We start from the raw sequence: 16,730 nt of genomic DNA on the forward strand, positions 1-16,730 counted from the left end.
AAATTATTAACTCCCAGGAAAGCAAAAGTGGGCAAAAAATGAAAAGCAGCCATGGAGTGAACATAAGCCATATTCCAACTGCAGGGCTCTACTGTCAATAGTCAAAGCAGAGTCTATTACAACAACAGGACTGCAAGTACCAAGCTACTGCGAGATGTATATTTCATTTTTGTATAGCTACACATCATTGCCACTGATTATGATTAGAAAAAATAAAGTTAGATCCCATATTATTCTCTGAAGCAACATAAATTTTAAAAAGTAAGCCATAGCCCTGGCTGGTCTAGCTCAGTGGATTGAGGGTGGGCCTGGGAACCAAAGGGTCACCAGTTCAATTCTCAGTCAGGGCACAGACCTGGGCTCTGGGCCAGGTCCCCAGTAGGGGGCATGCGAGAGGCAACCACACATTGATGTTTCTCTCCCTCTCTTTATCCTTTCCTTCCTCTCTCTCTAAAAATAAATAAAATCTTTTTTTAAAAAAGTAAGCCATAAAGTTCTAAGAAAACATGAGATTTTTTTAAATGCTCTCAGACTGAGGAAGATCTCTCTAAACATGACCTAGATCCCAGATGCCATAAAGGAAAAGACTGAGAAAAGTACAAAGCCAAAAGCAAAGTACAAAGTAGCACAAAGCATTTGAAATACATCTGATGAACAGCTAATTCTCTCCATGTGCAAAGGAACTCCTACAAATCAGTAAGAAAAGTATTTACTACCTAATAGAAAAATGAGCAAAAGATAGGAACAGGTAGTGAATAGATAGCCAAGATAATCCACATAGTTTGCCATCAATGAAAATGTGTCCAACCTCAACAAGTAATAAGAAAAATGCAAAATAACAATTAAGAAAAACTGACCTCTCACTGATCAGATCAGTAAATGGAAAACTTTAACTCTGGATCCTGACTGCCTCTTTCAAATTACCACTTACTGAATGCTGTCCTTGGGCAGGTTGTATCATATCTATTGCCTCAGTTTCTTCATCTGTAAAGCTGTGATGATGATAGTGCCTCAAGGGTTGCTCTGAGGATTAAGCAAGTTAATATTTGTAAGGCACTGGAAATAGTTTCTGGCACAAAGTAATCACTGTATAAGAGTTACTAAAACAAACGAGTATAAACTCTTAGAAAGAAATACAGCAGTATCTATCTATATTAAAAAACAAATGTATGTACCCTTTGACCAGAGTATATACCCTTTGACTACAGATTCCACTTCTTGAATTTATATTTCAGATATACTCATAAAAAGACATCAAGGTTCTTCATTGCAGCGTTGTTTATATAACAGCAAAATATTTGGAACAACCTAAATGTCTATCAATAGGGCAAGTTTACAAGTAATTAAAGGTACCTCTATAAAATGAAATATTATGTGCCAGTAAAAAGAATGAGGCAGATCTTTATGTACCACTATATAACAATCTTCAGGGCATATTAAGTGAAGAGAACAAAATACTATTAGTAAATGCTACCATTTGTGTTGTTGCTACATAAAATATTTTGGGAATAATTTTTGTAATGAACATTATCATATAAAGGTCCTATAAAGTTTGTTATAATGGGTAAGAATCATGAATGATTTTTGCCAAAGTGATGGAAAAGTATCTTCTCTTAAAGAAAGTAAACTTTCCCCATGTAACTTTATTTTTACTATTTGCTTAACAAACCTAGTTCCCACCACACTGGGTTAAAACAAACTTCAGCCTGACACAATTCAAATGGCCTTAGACTCTTAATTAGTGGGGTTTAAAACCAAGACATGGTGGTTCACGTGTGCAGTGATGTGCTCACAATATCTATTAATACATCAATAATTACAAGTCATCTTAGCACTGTCTCAAAAAAAGTTTCATTTCTTTAACATCAGCATAATGTGCCAAATTAGTCCAATTGTAAGTTTTTCAAAATATAAATAACAAACTCAAAAATGGACTTAAAAGTAGAATTTTAATCAAACTAAACATCAGAGTATTTGGAGATGAATGATAACATGAAAGGAATATTCATATCATTCACTTTCAACAATCCTAAATGCTGAACACCTTGACCAACCAGAATGTATCTATTTCAGAGACAGAGACTTCCCCCTCACATAAATACACATTAGATAAAAGAGGAGGAAGCTATAACAACAGTAATAAAGAATGCTATATAATTTATAAAACAATTATGAATATGAGCTTGTTTCATAGTAAACAAAAATCTAAGTTCTCTCAAAGATTAATAATGCCTCCACTGGATTCACACCAGCAGGTAAAAATTAAAATGCATAGGAAGTCAAGGCCACAGATGTGGCACTATGTTGTAGTCGGGAGATTCAATTAAGAAGAATCAAGAGACTCTGACTTCAGCATAAAACAACCAAGAGCAAGACTTTCTGGCTCTTTCGGTCTCAAACTAAAATGCTCTTTTCCCCATTCTGAAAGCAAAAGTCCCTGAAATACTGCCCAGTGAGTATCAGGTAAACAGAGTCCAGATGTTCGACCAACCTCTTTATGGTTTAAACAAATGGCATTTCCTCACAAGACACCATGGTAGCCAGAAAATCAACAAACATTAATGGAGGCAAATACTGATATGCCAATTTCCTGATCCTTTCTTTTCCTCCTCTCCCCGACAATCTTAAATGCTATTAAGTATACTGTTCACTAAACAACAATTTATTTGAGTTGGTGACTCAACAGCCTTACTCACAGAATAAAGCAATCTAGTGATTTACTCAGAGTTCAGGTAAAGAGGCAAACAGAAGTATTAGAAAGGGCCATGCCAGGTTAAATTAATAGGCTAGTGATGTAGAATATCACGGTTGCCAAACAAGTAATTTTTTTCCTCTAAATGGGATATTTGTTTTTTAAGATCTTAAAGCTCCTGATTTGCAATGCACCTCAGACATTACAGAACAGTTAAAGAATCTATAAAGATACTACAGGCTAAGCAGGCCTGTACCTGACAGAGGATAAAATAAAGCACAGAAGCTACATAATGGATATGCCTTTCTCTGGTCAGTGTGGCTCAGCTGGTTGGAGCATTGTCCTGTAAACCAAAAGGTCATGGGTTCAATTCCTGGTCAGGGCACATGCCTGTGTTGTGGTTCAGTCCGGGCTGGGCACTTAGGAAAGGCAACCAATCAATGTTTATGTCCTTGTGGGAAGGAAGGAAGGAAGGAAGGACAGGACTCTAAAGTAGATGAACATAGTCTAAGGGATAGGGTGTATAAATTCATACATGTATAAATTTAGATTTGGATCAACTTATGGCTATAACTTCAAGGATTTTACAGACCCTGGGGGCCAAAAAGCTGGTGAGAAGTCAGCTCAGGTAATGAGAAGTTCAAGGTAATTTTACCAAGCCCCAAAAGGGGGTCTCATTTTCCTTCATTCAACAAAGATTTAGTGACCACCATCAATGGGCCATATGGCCTGTGCTAAGCTGAAGTTACACAGAAATAAACCAGCGTCTACAGGTACGCAATGGCATGATACTTTTTTTTTCAGCACACATCACAGAAGAGGCAAACAGGCTCCCAATTCTCCCCTGCCCTCTACCTTGGAAATACTGCACCTCTTTGCAGCCCAAACTGGCAAGCATGCCCCCAGGAGTTTTAACTGCCAGAGGCATCCATCAGAATTAGGTGTTTCCCTTAACACTCAAGACTGTTCTAGAAACACTCCTGCTACAGTTCTATTTTCTAACTTGTGAGGAAAGCTAAACACTTGTAATAGAAAATGGATCCGAAACCTCATCCCCCAAACACCACTGAGAAAAAAAACCCCAGTGATAAAACGAAAATAAGGGGGGCGGGGGGGGGGGGGTGCGGCGGGCGGCGTGTTAAAAGCCTCTAAAACTTTCTAAGCCCTTTCTGGAAAATCTGCACATGATAAATATTCAAAGAGAAGTCATCTGGAGACCAACTCCTCCCCACGGTGAGCTAGCTCAGTGGCATTCCTCTGAGGAAAGGACAACAGGAAATGACTTCATAAAACCTTTGACCTTAATCATATTAAGCGTAGCTGAAGCAATATTAGGATAACTGAAACAATATTAAGGAGGGGAAAATTCACAAAACATATGTACACTATATTACAAATTGGGAAAAAATAAACATTGTAAAAAAATCTAAAAATTTAAAATGCCAAATGCTGACAATGGAGGAAGGTAGAATGTCTATGGGAACCTTCTGTTCCCATATGGAACTTTCCACTCCATTTTGCTGTGAACCTAAAACTGCTTTAAAAAAATAAAGTCGATTTGTTTTAAATTAAGGGAGAAAAAACTATATAAGGTGAATGTGAAGAAAGCAATGTCCATCGTGTGTGTGTGTGTTTTGCCAGACTACTTGTCTTCATTTTCATAATTTCCATGATGACCCTGTTATCTTTGGAATTTAAAAAAGACACACACACAAACAAGGTTATTTTTAAATGTTTTATTAATAAAAAGAAATATTCTGTTAAACACAGCCAATTCCCACATGAAATATTTTAGGCTAGGCTTGTGATCTATTTAGGACAAGCAGAACACTCAAGGCATTCTGTAAGCAATGCAGAGAGGCAACCAGCATCACCCTGCACCAGGCTGGCCCATGCTGCAGCCCTGCGCTGTGCGGCACTGGCCCCTGTCATCCGGTGATGCCAATAGCACCTACCTACCAGAGGGCTGGCATTAGCATTTGGGGAGAGCCTAGTTTCACAGCTCCTTTATTATGTGGCTTTAATTCAAAAACAGAAATCCTTCCTGCCCCTGCCCACTACAAAGTACTGAGCTGTTATACAAAATCCTGAGCTTTCTAGCCATGGTGACTATAACAGGCTTTCATCGAACCTAAGTCTCAGTTCCTCAAAGCCAAACTGCTGTGAGTAACCTATGGTACTATTAGCATAGGCAGCTAGATATTAATAAGGAAAGAAGCAAAGGGAATCAGACATTATTAAGCATAATCAACTGAGGAGCATGAGCTTGTTCCACTAGAAAGTTACAGTTTCACATACTCCCCAGTGGACTGGAGCACTGCCCAGCAAAGGGGATTAACAATCCTCCCCCGTAGAGATAGGAAGGACCATCTTTTCAATCTCACCACCACTTGCCCAGAACACTATGAGGGAAAATAAGCACATGTGCAGTACAAGTCAAAATGGTATAGGGGAGGTGCTTGATCATACAGGCCTGTCATTCTAACCTGGAAAGGAATCAATTAGGTGGGAGATAGACCCATCAGATACATGCCCTCAGAAGCTTGGGAAGCTTGGGAAGTTGATTGGTTTTTCTGAAAAAATTCCTGGTCCTTCCCAGGCTCAAAATAATATAACCCAGCTTAAGAAAGAAGTGCTGCTCTCTCCCTCTCCCCATCTTTCTCCCTCCCTCTCCCTCCCTCTCTCCCTCTCTCCCTCTCTCTGTTCTCTCCATAGCAACCATGGGAGTCTAGCAGCCATGTGGACTCCAAACGCAGGCTCCAAGTGAGACCCTGGGTATAGCAGAACAGCTCAGAATACTACTAAGCTACCTGGATGAGGACTGGGACCATCTTCCATCCACCTGGACTCCAAAGGACTAAGCTTTAATATGAAACAGAAACTCTGGACACTAGCATTTGTTTTGGCCTTGATGAAGACAAAATTGGACTTTTTCTATGGCAGGACGAACAGAGATGGGACACAAGGGAAGCCTTCTACTTCCACCAGAATAAATCTTGCCATACACCAATCTCCCATGTGTGGGGCTGTAAAATGCTTTCCTCACTATACCCTGAAAAAGCCCCACTTCCACCAGCAACAGTACCAATAATTGTGTCTATCAGGGGCAGAGAAGTATATTTTAAGGTGAAGTCAAAATATGTCTTTATGACTTATCCCTCAAAATGTCCTGAAGGGGTGAAAAACAGTATTACAAAGCTAAAAACATTGATGAAATCCTCTATTGGCTGATTAAACCACCATCCTGTTGACTCCAGAACTGCTTGCTACTTGGGACTAAGAGGCAGGACTAAGAGGCCCTTGCCTTGGATGCAAAATTTAAGGGGGCACCAAAACACTCCATAATTAAGATAATCTTTTTAATGAATATTTTCGATATCAAAAGTAAAAAATTCACGATGAACAAAGTAATGCAATTTTTAAATAAAGACAGGATCTGACCCTGAATTTTCAGGAACCATTTCACCACATCCTCATTTCAGCATGCTCAGTTATAGCTGTCCAGGCAGAAGACCCCAAACTGAGCACAGAGAAGAGTGTGGACTTCAGGAAAACCTGATTTCACTTATTTAGCTGTTTGACTTGGGCATGCTATCCACTCATCTAAGTTCCAGTTTCCTCTTCTTTAAAATGGACATAATACCTTCCTCCTTGAGTAAAATAAAAATATATGCAAAGTACCAAACTCACTGTCTAGCACAGTACCTAGTAGGAAACTGGCAATCCATACAGCATCACACTTGGTATCCCAGTTCGAAGGGGAAGCCAGAACGTGTGTTCTATGTGCTGGTTGCCCTTCTAGCTCACCCAGTAGACTTTCAAGCAATTTTCATGGGATGGTTTTGATTGGTTATTGGGTTTTCCCTACTATCACCTGGAAGACAGATTTTCCTTATTGTCTCTTCAGTTTTTAGAACTGATGGCCATTCCCAGCACAGAATAATGCTGGGGGAAGAGAGTGAGGGGGTTCTGGAGAACTAGGATGATGCCTACTCTGGTTAGCTCCTCAAGATGAACAGGCAGGTGATGCTCAAATAGCATATAGCATGACTAGAAGACAAAACAATCTCTTCAAGTCTCAGAATTTTCTGACCAACAGCAAAGTATGGCCATTTTTAAAATAACAGGAATCATCCCCTGCAGTTCTTGCTAACTTACCTAAGAAATCTGGGAGAAGAAACTGTTCCTCCATCCTATTCCCCTGCAATAGGCACCGAGTCTTACTGCCAACTTTGGACCTGATAACACTGACTCTGATTTATTTATACTACCTGGGAATTACTTCTCTCAAATGGTACCTAGAGTCTCAGTCAGACTTATGAGTCATTCTACCTCCTAAAAAAAGCAACACACTGATCTGGACCATAGGCCTTCAGGCAAACTTGAACTTCCAAATCACAAATAAATCCTTTTGATAGCCATTTCCCTTAGAAAAACACATCTCACCCAAGTGTCATGAAGATCTATATTCCTTTGTTATGTGCTTTGGAAACACTAGGAAGAAGAAAATGGTCTTTGAGTAGATGATTTCAATAATACAGAGGGAAAAGATTTGCAAAGCCCAAAGTATATGTCATGGACTATTTACATATGTAGACAGGATTGGCTTAATCTGCAGGAAAAAAAAACATAAAAGGTTTTCCTGTTCCTGAATCTCTAAAGAATAGTTTACTTTTATCATTTCAAATAACATGGCTGGCTAATTATAAAAGCCATAAAAATTTATTACAGGACATTTAGAAAACAGAAAGGAAAAAATACAAAACACTCATATTAGTCTTATCCAAAGAAAATCACAGGTTAAAAAAAAAACTATTCGTGACACACATAAACACATATCTTACACAGAATTTTAAACATATGTGCTCATCTCTTAAGCAACAAAGTATAACAACAAAAGAAGAGGTAGGTGAACCCCAGACATAAGAGGTTCAACAAATAGCATTAGAAGTAATCTCAGAACCTCATTATCCTGCAGAACACCAAGGGGAAACCACATTTTACAAAGAAATATAAAGAAATAATTTGTGACAAGGTGTACCTTTCAAGAGAGTTAAGCTTCAGCAAATATTTATTGAGAATCTACCTACATTCAGGGAATATTGCCAGTGCAGAGGCGTAAAATACTTAAGTAGAATATGCTCTCAATAAGTGGGGAAAGATGTCATGAGCTTCTTTCCTAGCTCTGCCACTTACAAGCTGTGTTTGAAAACCAGTGAGGTTGGGGTGTTTAAATTTTTTTCTACACATAAAATAATTAGAACTCAGCCTGGGACTCAGAAGTACTCAATAAAAGTTAGCGCTCAAATAAATAAAATGGGTAGATAAGAGAGAAAACACACTGGTAGTAACCCAGAGAGTCCAAGTTAGCAGCAGAGATAGAAGTTAGCTTCAGCAGGGACTTCTGGAAGGAGGTGGGCAGAAAGTGGGTGGATATCAAAGATGAGAACTGATAAAAAGCTCTTGCATTCTAGGCAGAGGAAACAAAAGATGTAGAGATAAGATGAGAGTGAGGAGGGCTCCTGCTGCTTGCTTTAGGAACATCACACAGATCAGCATGAGGGTGGAGGGCAAGTTAAGGAAAAGGGTAAAATAAAGGAGGCCTGGAAAGAAAATGAGCAAAGACTCCAGATTTCTTTCAGCCACCATTCTTTTCAGTTACAGAATTAACAGGTAGAATTGCATTATCCCACATTACAATCACTTCAAAAAGGAAAGCTTTTTAGAAATGCCGATAGGCCAAAGGTTGTTGATTTGTGTATTTTTAAATTACTTTTATAAGTACGCATTTTCTTTAAAAACAAAAACAAAAAAACTTCTCACTTACAGCCAAGATGGAGGCGTAGGTAGATACACTTTGCCTCCTCCCACAACCAAAAGGACAACAAATTTAAAAACAAAAATAACCAGAACTGCCAGAAAATTGAATTGTATGGAAATCCAACTACCAAGGAGTTAAGGAAGAAACATTTGCCCTGTCTGGTGTGGCTCACTGGGTGGAGCAGCAGCCTGCAAGAGTGAAAGGTTGCGGATTCGATTCCCAATCAGGGTACACGCCTGGGTTGAGGGCCAGGTCCCCAGATGGGGGTGTACAGGAGGCAACTGATTGATGTGTGAACATCAATGTTCCTCTTCCTCTCTTCCTCCCTCCTTTCCCTTCTAACAAATAAATAAAATTTAAAGAAAAAAAGAAAAGAAGAAAAACATTCATCCAGATCAGTGGGAGGGGTGGACACGGGCAGCCAGGGTGGAGAGGACTCTCAGCAAGGCAGGACCAGGAGGCCGCTGGAGGACCAGGGTGGGCAAGGCAGTTGCTGGCAGAGTGGGTGGTCCCACCTTCACGTGCAGATAAACCAGGAGAAACAAATGGGGAGTGAGACAGACCACGTAACCCAGACTCTCAGCTTGGGGAAATAAAGCCTCAAAACCTCTGATGAAAATAACCTGTGGGGGCTGAGGCACCAGGAGAAACTCCAAGCCTCACAGAAGAGTTCATTGGAGAGACTCACAGGGGCCTAGAATATACACAAACCCACCCACCTGTGAATCAGTACCAAAAGGGCCCAATTTGCTTGTGGGTAGTGGAGGAAGTGACTGAAAGCTGGCTGAGAGCCAAGCAAAAGGCATTGTTGCCTCTCTGACCACTCCCCCACAGACAGGACCACTCCCCCACAGACAGGGCCACTACACAGCAAGGTGGGTTGCCCCGCCCTGGTGAATACCTAAGGCTCCACGGCTTACAACAGACTCCCTGAGACCAAAAAAAAAAAAATATGGCCCAAATGAAAGAATAGATCAAACCTTCAGAAAAAATAGAACTGCAAGGAAGATAGACAACTTATCAGAGTTCAAAATGCTGGTAAGTCAGGATGCTCACAGAAATGGTTGAGTATGGTCACAAAATGGAGGAAAAAGTGAAGGCTATGAAAAGTGAAATAAAGGAAAACATATGGGGAACCAACAGCGAAGGAAAGGAAACCAGGACTCAAGACAACAATTTGCAACAAAAATAAGAAATAAACATCCAACCAAAACAGAATGAAGATACAAGAATTCAAAAAAATGAGGAGAGGCTTAGGAACCTCCAGGACATCTTTAAACATTCCAACATCAGAATCACAGGGATGCCAGAAGGAGAAGAGGAAAAGCAAGAAATTGAAAGCTTATTTGAGCAAATAATGATAGAGAACTTCCCCAATCTGGCAAAGGAAATAGACTTCCAGGAAATCCAGGAAGCTCAGAGAGTCCCAAAGAAGCTGGACCCAAGGAGGAACACACCAAGGCACATCATAATTACATTACCCACGATAAAAGATAAGGAGAGAATCTTAGAAGCAGCAAGAGAAAAGGACACAGTTACCTACAAAGGAGTGTCCATAAGACTGTCAGCTGATTTCTCCAAAGAGACCTTACAGGCAAGAAGGGGCTGGCAATAACTATTCCAAGTCATGAAAGGCAAGGACCTACATCCAAGATGACTCTATCCAGCAAAGCTATCATTTAGAATGGAAGGGCAGATGAAGTGCTTCCCAGATAAGATCAAGTTCAAAGTGTTCATCATCATCAAGCCCTTATTATATGAAATGTTAAAGGGCGTTACCTAAGAAAGAAAAGATCAAAAATAGGAACAGTAAAAATGACAGCAAACTCACAATTATTAATGACCACACCTAAAACAAAAACAAGAGCAAACTAGGCAAACAACTAGAACAGGAACAGAACCATAGAGATGGAGATCACATGGAGGGTTGTCAATAGGGGAGTGGGAGGGGGAGGGGGGGAAGGTACAGAGAATAAGTAGCATAGATGATAGGTGGAAAATAGACAGGGGGAGGGTAAAAATAGTGTAGGAAATGTAGAAGCCAAAGAACTTATAAGTATGACCCATAGACACGAACTATAGGGGGGGGGGAATGTGGGAGGGTGGGGGTGGGCAGAATGGAGTGGAGTGGGGGGGGAAATGGGACAACTGTAATAGCATAATCAATAAATATTTTTTTTTAAAAAAAGCAAAGAGAAAAAAGGAATAAAAAACCCAGAATATCCAGAGACAATAGCTGTAAATAACCTCATGAGCATAGATAATAATTAAATGTAAAATAATTAGAAAAAAATAAGTGTACACCTGAAATTTATTTAATTTTATTAACCAATGTCACCCCAATAGATTCAATTAAAATTTCTTAAAAACTAGAAAGACAGAAGACTTAATAGATACTTAACAAATGAAGATATACAAATGGTTAATAAGCACATGAAAAGTCATCATGAGTCATCAGGGAAACATAAAATTGAACCATAATGAGATACCACTACACACCCAGCAAGCAAAATGGCTATAATGAAAAACATTGATCGTTCCAAGTGAGGATTACAGTAACTGGATGGCTCATACATCACTGTTGGGAATGTAAAATGGAAACACTTTGGGAAAAAAAGAATGTCAGTTTCTTATAAAGTTAAGCATACATATTATAAGACCCATTGATAAAAATGAAAATAGATCACACAAAGACTTGTTCACGAATGTTAACAGCAGCTTTATTCATGATAGTCCACCAAAGTGGCCAAAGGTGAATAAATAATCTAACTGTAGCATAATCCAGACACTAAAATACTACTGAACAATAGAAAGGAATAACTCATGAGAGAGAGGAGAGGCATGAAGTAGGAGAGGAGAAAGGAATAAAAGCAAAGAAGAAAACAGAAATTACACCTAGACATAGTGAAACTACAGAGCACCTAAAAACAGCCAGGCTATTTACAAAAAAAAAAAAATTAGCCTGACAGCCAGTATGACAGCAACATCAACGGAACCAAAAAATCAGTTGTGTGATACAGGAAAAACAATCCAGATTTACACACCCAAGTAATCTATCATTCAAGAACAGAAATATTTAAAGGCATACAAAAACTGACATTACCACCAAGAAATGCTTACTAATAGACCATCTAAAAAATATCTCTCTGGAAGAAGGAATATTATCACAGAATGAAGTTTCAACATATAAGTAGACATGGTGAGCACATTAAATCTATACAGACAAGAACTATATAAAACAACAATTTGAGGGAGGCTAAAAAATGAGAAGGATATATAAAAGAACAGGCACTAAAAGGTTAATAGTGGATTTGTGTGGTAGGATTTCAGGTAAATTGTACTTTCTCCTTCATGCTTTTATTGTCTGATTTTTAAAATAAACCTGAATCTTTTTACAATATTACACAGCCTTAAAGGGTAGTTTAAATTTTTAGATTAGAATGAAACAGATTTAAAATCAAATATCAAATTTTAAAATTCCCAGAACAGCTACCTATCAGTGCTAATATCAAATTTCCCATAAAAACCTTAAAGATTAATTTGAAAGGACATCAAAAACTAGGCTTATTTATTCACTCAACAAGTGTTCACCGAAGGTTTGCTATGTGCCAGGCACTACACTAGATCCTGAATTAACAGTTTGAGAACAAAAAATGAAAATCATTATCATATCAGATTTATAAATCTTCTAAGATACCTATATGGAAAACCAAAAGTCTACATGTAAAGTGAAGTAACTCTTCTCACAAGGAATGTTACTGTAACAGATATATAAAGGCAATAGTTAAAGGCAATCTAGTTTGATCTGTAATTCTTTTGTTTGAAAATGCATGCAAAAATATGACAATTTTACACATGAAATTAATTCAGTGTCAGTGATGTATTCTCACGTTAATTTAATTGCCAGTCTTGCAGTTTGTCTATGATTTCCATCCCACATTAAAATTAGAAAACTGCAGGCCCCGGCTGTTGTGATTCCTGGATTGAGCATTGATCTATCCCTGAAGGGTGGTGGTTTGATTCCTGGTCAGGGCACATGCCTCTGTTGCAGGCCAGGTCCCCAGCTGGGGGTGTGTGAGAGAAACTATATTTGATGGTCCTCTGGCTTACAAGTATCAAAAACTTAGATAATATGTATTATCACTGTATTTAATATGTATCAATTACTCACTTTTGCTCAAAGTACCCATTTTGCAAAGCACTTAACTGACTTAAACCTGGACAAAGGCAGCCTATAAAAGGCCAATTGCCCTACTTCATACTAAACATTTTCTGGGGGCTTCTTGATTAAAAACAAAGGTTGCATTTGGAATAAAAGGACTGGCAAAATCAGTATTTTAAGTAACCTGAATGGGAACTATTGGGCTCTGATCATCGTGGACATGTAGAAGTGGTTAACACAGTAACCCGGCAGAAACAGAGGGTGCAGAGACTATAATGAAGTAAGGCCTCACCGGAAACCCTAACCACTAAAGAACAAGAAAAGAAATTGATTCACCACTTCCCAGGCTTGGTGAGCCCTCCTTTCAATGGAAAGCACCAAACAATAGAAGAGACAGACACAGGAACCTGCAAGCCCTCCATCTCTCCCCAGGCAGTGGTAACCAACACCTGGAATACTTAGGTACCCAAAATAGAAAGAACTCAAGCAACTGTATTTTGGGATTATATGTGCCCCCTCTCTTACCTGTAGCATCTTCGGTTAGAAGAGAAAGTGCATTCCTCAAAATACTAGGCAGTTCTCTGCAATAAGCAAGGCCAGTTACCAGGGGTTTGTTTCAAATGCCTGGGACACCATGCTGTCAAAGCACTTAGTCAGGTACCTATGAATCCATAAAACTTCCCTCATCTGCTGGAAAAGTCACAATGCCATCTTTCCTAAAGAGCATTGAAATCAAACACAAGACTTTTTTCTTTTCTCCAGTGTTCTCTACTTCCTCCAGAGAGGGAGCGGCTTTTCTCTTTCGATTTTATCACAAGTACCCTATATATATATATATTATATATATTAAATATATAAAATTATAATATAATATATAATAGATTATATCTCACATATAATATATTATATATATAATTATATATATATAATTTTCCAAATGAATTAAACTTTTCTATACTCAATGAATGTTAGAGAATTAATTTCATTTTTTGAAAAGAAAACATTTCAATATTCTTATTTAATTCTTATCTTTTTAAAAAGCCATTTTCTTGGAAAATTTCTTTCATGAAAAGCAAAACAAAAATGTTCACCTGTGTTCCTTATAGTCTCACTTCTGAAATAACCTCCATAAAACAGAAGAAAATCGTCTAGGATAAATTTTTAAATATCCTTTTAGTACGTTTGGCAATAGAGGACCATTAGTATTCTTTTATGAACCAAGAAATTAAATCCATGTATAAATTCCAGGATAAAACTATTACTATGAAAAGGGCATTATACACCTAACTCTAAAATTTCTGCAGGGACTAAACTCCTAAATGAAAAGCCACAGCCCAGCTCGCAGGGGCCTTGCTATAGAACCTGTACCCTAAGGGGTACAGCTACAACATCACCAAGTATTTGAAGTTTCCCATCCACATAAAAGAAACAAGAGATTCTGAAAAGAGCTGGGCTGGAAAGACATCACTATCTTCCCCAATATTTCACTCATCAAGCCAACCACTGGCCAGTAATGTGTCTATTTATCTTAACCAGAAGCAGTTCTATTAGCCAGACATTCTAAAAACACAAACGTTGCATTGTGCTTGGAGTAACTCCAATATTGGTGCCTTGCTGCAGAACCATGCTGCAGGAATACAAAGTAAGCCACGTGGATGCTGATATATGAAGTGCATCATCACAAAATGTAATACCCAGAAAAACAACTCTTTGGAAAGGCTAAGGGTTTACCCAAGTAGGAAGGCTGTGGAATGAGGGGAGAAAGTCAAATACAGGACTCCACAAGGACCCACTTGATCCAAACAATGAGGACAAATTTTAAGGCCACTCCCCGAAAGCTCTCAGGACTAAAAAAGCCTGTTTAGACTGAAAAAGAAAAGCAAGACAGTGTTGGAGGATGTTCTGAAATGGGCTTGGCAAGTCACCACTGCACAAATTAAACATAACCCAAAGCTAGGCCAGGGTGAAGGCACTGCCTGAATAGTGGAGATGAGGGTCTATAAAAGCCATGGCTCAGGAAGAGGGCCAGGCTGAGCAAGTCAAACCTGGGAAACTAACAAGAAAGACATTAACAACAATAAAACGAAAGAGCCAGAGGCCAACATGGTACTCCAGAAGGCCGAGAGACAAGCTGAGATGGATAATCTGTTCCAGATGAGACACAAGCTCTCCACATCTCAAGGAGCATGTGATACCATGGACCTCGTTTCTTTGTGAGCCTCGCTTCTCTTCTTTTGGAGAAGAGTGCACAGACCCCAACAGCCGCTGAGCTCCAACTGCCGTAAACAAAAGCCAAACCCATTACGGTGAACTCCTTTTCCCCCCTCAAATAAAACACGCACGTACACTGAAAGCTCTGGCCAGATCACACAGCCAAAGTTTCCGGAACTTATATCGTAAAACCACAATCAGAAGTTTTGAAACGTTCACCACATAAATCTGTGTCCTTTGCTTTAAAATAAGAAGAAAAAAAAAATCTGTTCTCCATAATGGCAAGAGGTAGAGACACAAAATCTAACTTGGGCATTGGGTGTGTTCCTTTCACCCACCAGAGTCTTAGCGCCGCGCGTGGGCGACCTAGGGGCACCTGGCAGCGCGGAGGCACCCGCAGCAGCGGCCACCTTCCCGGCCCGCGATCTGCTTCGGGGGCCGAGATTGCTGCGGGAGGTCCGGAAGCGGCGTCCGGCGCTGTCACGGCGCTGGGTCGGATGGGACCGAAAGGGAGGAAGAGCGCTACGGGGTGGGGAAGGCAAGAGGGAGACTCCGGCAGAGCCCGGCAGCCGGAGTCTGCGGAGGTGAGAACTGTGCAGAGGGCGGCTCGAATCCCAGAGGCCCGAGCTCCTGCTATTGTTACCGGGGCTGCCCTGGGCCCGGCGAGCGAATCTGCCGCCTTAGATGGAGCAGCCGGGTCCCACCAGCGCTCCCCGCCATCCCCCCACCCCAGCTTCCAGGTACGACCCTACAGGCCACTCTCCCACCTCCACCCGCACCCTAGATGGGTCAGCTCCCGGGACCGGGACTCGCACGAGTTGCCGCCCTCCCGCCACACAGCGGTCATTGTTCCCTGCGCCTCCTACCTCCAGGCACCGGCTGCTCCCTCCTACTCCCGGCCTACGCGTTCAGCAGCTCCGCGCCCTCGGCTGCAAAGGGCGCGGTGGCTTGGGGCTGTGAGTGCAGCTGGGGCGCTTGGCTATTAATACCCGCCGGCTGCGGCGCGAGCGCGCGAGCAGGGCTGGCGGTGGCCGGCCGTTGTCCGAGCCATCAAAGGTGGCGTGGGGCGGAGGGGAGGGCGGAGCAGGCACAGTGGGTGGGGAGCTTGCTCAGGGTCGCCATGGCTGCCTCGACGACCCGCCGAGCGCCCCTCGCGCAGGGAGGAGCGGCGCAAAGCGGACGACGGCCGCGTGCCCAACCCCGAACCCAAGCGGAGAGCCAGCAACCCTGTGCCCACACGGGATTCGCCGCCTCCGAAGCCTGCGAGGGGGAAGTGAAGGCGCTCGCGCCCCTCCCCGGACCTGGGACGGCTCCTCTGCCGGGAAAGCTGGAGCACCGCGCAGTTCGAGCCGCAGGGACCGTAGGAGAGCGACAGCCCCCTCCTGCGTTCAGGCCCTGGAGCTGCGCGCCTGTACGCCCCGCCCCTCTCCGCCAGGGGGGCAGGTGTGCGTAGGGGCTGCGGGGCCGCCGCGCCCTTCGGCGACCTGGACGAGCACACCTCAGATTTGTGCTTTACTTGGTCCAACGATCAGAGCCAGTCCGTACGCTCTTCGCCACCGAACCGAGCGCTGTAAGCGCTGGGGAGTGCAGTGCGCCACCAGGGACACGCCAGTCACGCTGCTGTGGTTGAAAGCGGTACAAGGAGAGGGAGACGCGCGCACGGACGAAACCAGGAGCAGCGGGAGGGTGATCGGTGGCGCAGGTTTTGCAAGTCGCTTGTTGAGGTCATGAATGGGGGTGCACTGCCTGTGTGCCCACCTAGGATTTTACGATATCGTGCAGGGAGAGGCGCTTTGCAGGGACCTACGAGCACCCCTCCCTCCCAGGGCTAGAAGAGCGGGCCA

At 41.6% G+C, this 16,730-nt stretch overlaps 1 protein-coding gene across 3 annotated transcripts in view; it reads right to left on the reverse strand.

The window, feature by feature from the left end:
• The window catches only part of FARP1 (FERM, ARH/RhoGEF and pleckstrin domain protein 1), a 388,385-nt gene extending 372,031 nt beyond the window's left edge, over positions 1 to 16,354 (reverse strand). For 2 of the 3 annotated variants that reach the window (XM_045186722.3, XM_024578871.4), the window contains exon 1: positions 15,753 to 16,181. The gene's annotated coding sequence lies outside the window, so the exon portion shown is untranslated. The other variant, XM_045186721.3, reaches the window with a different exon arrangement.
• Between the last annotated feature and the right edge of the window lie 376 nt (positions 16,355 to 16,730).

Source organism: Desmodus rotundus, chromosome 13, assembly GCF_022682495.2.
Source record: "Desmodus rotundus isolate HL8 chromosome 13, HLdesRot8A.1, whole genome shotgun sequence".
Lineage (NCBI taxonomy): Eukaryota > Metazoa > Chordata > Mammalia > Chiroptera > Phyllostomidae > Desmodus > Desmodus rotundus.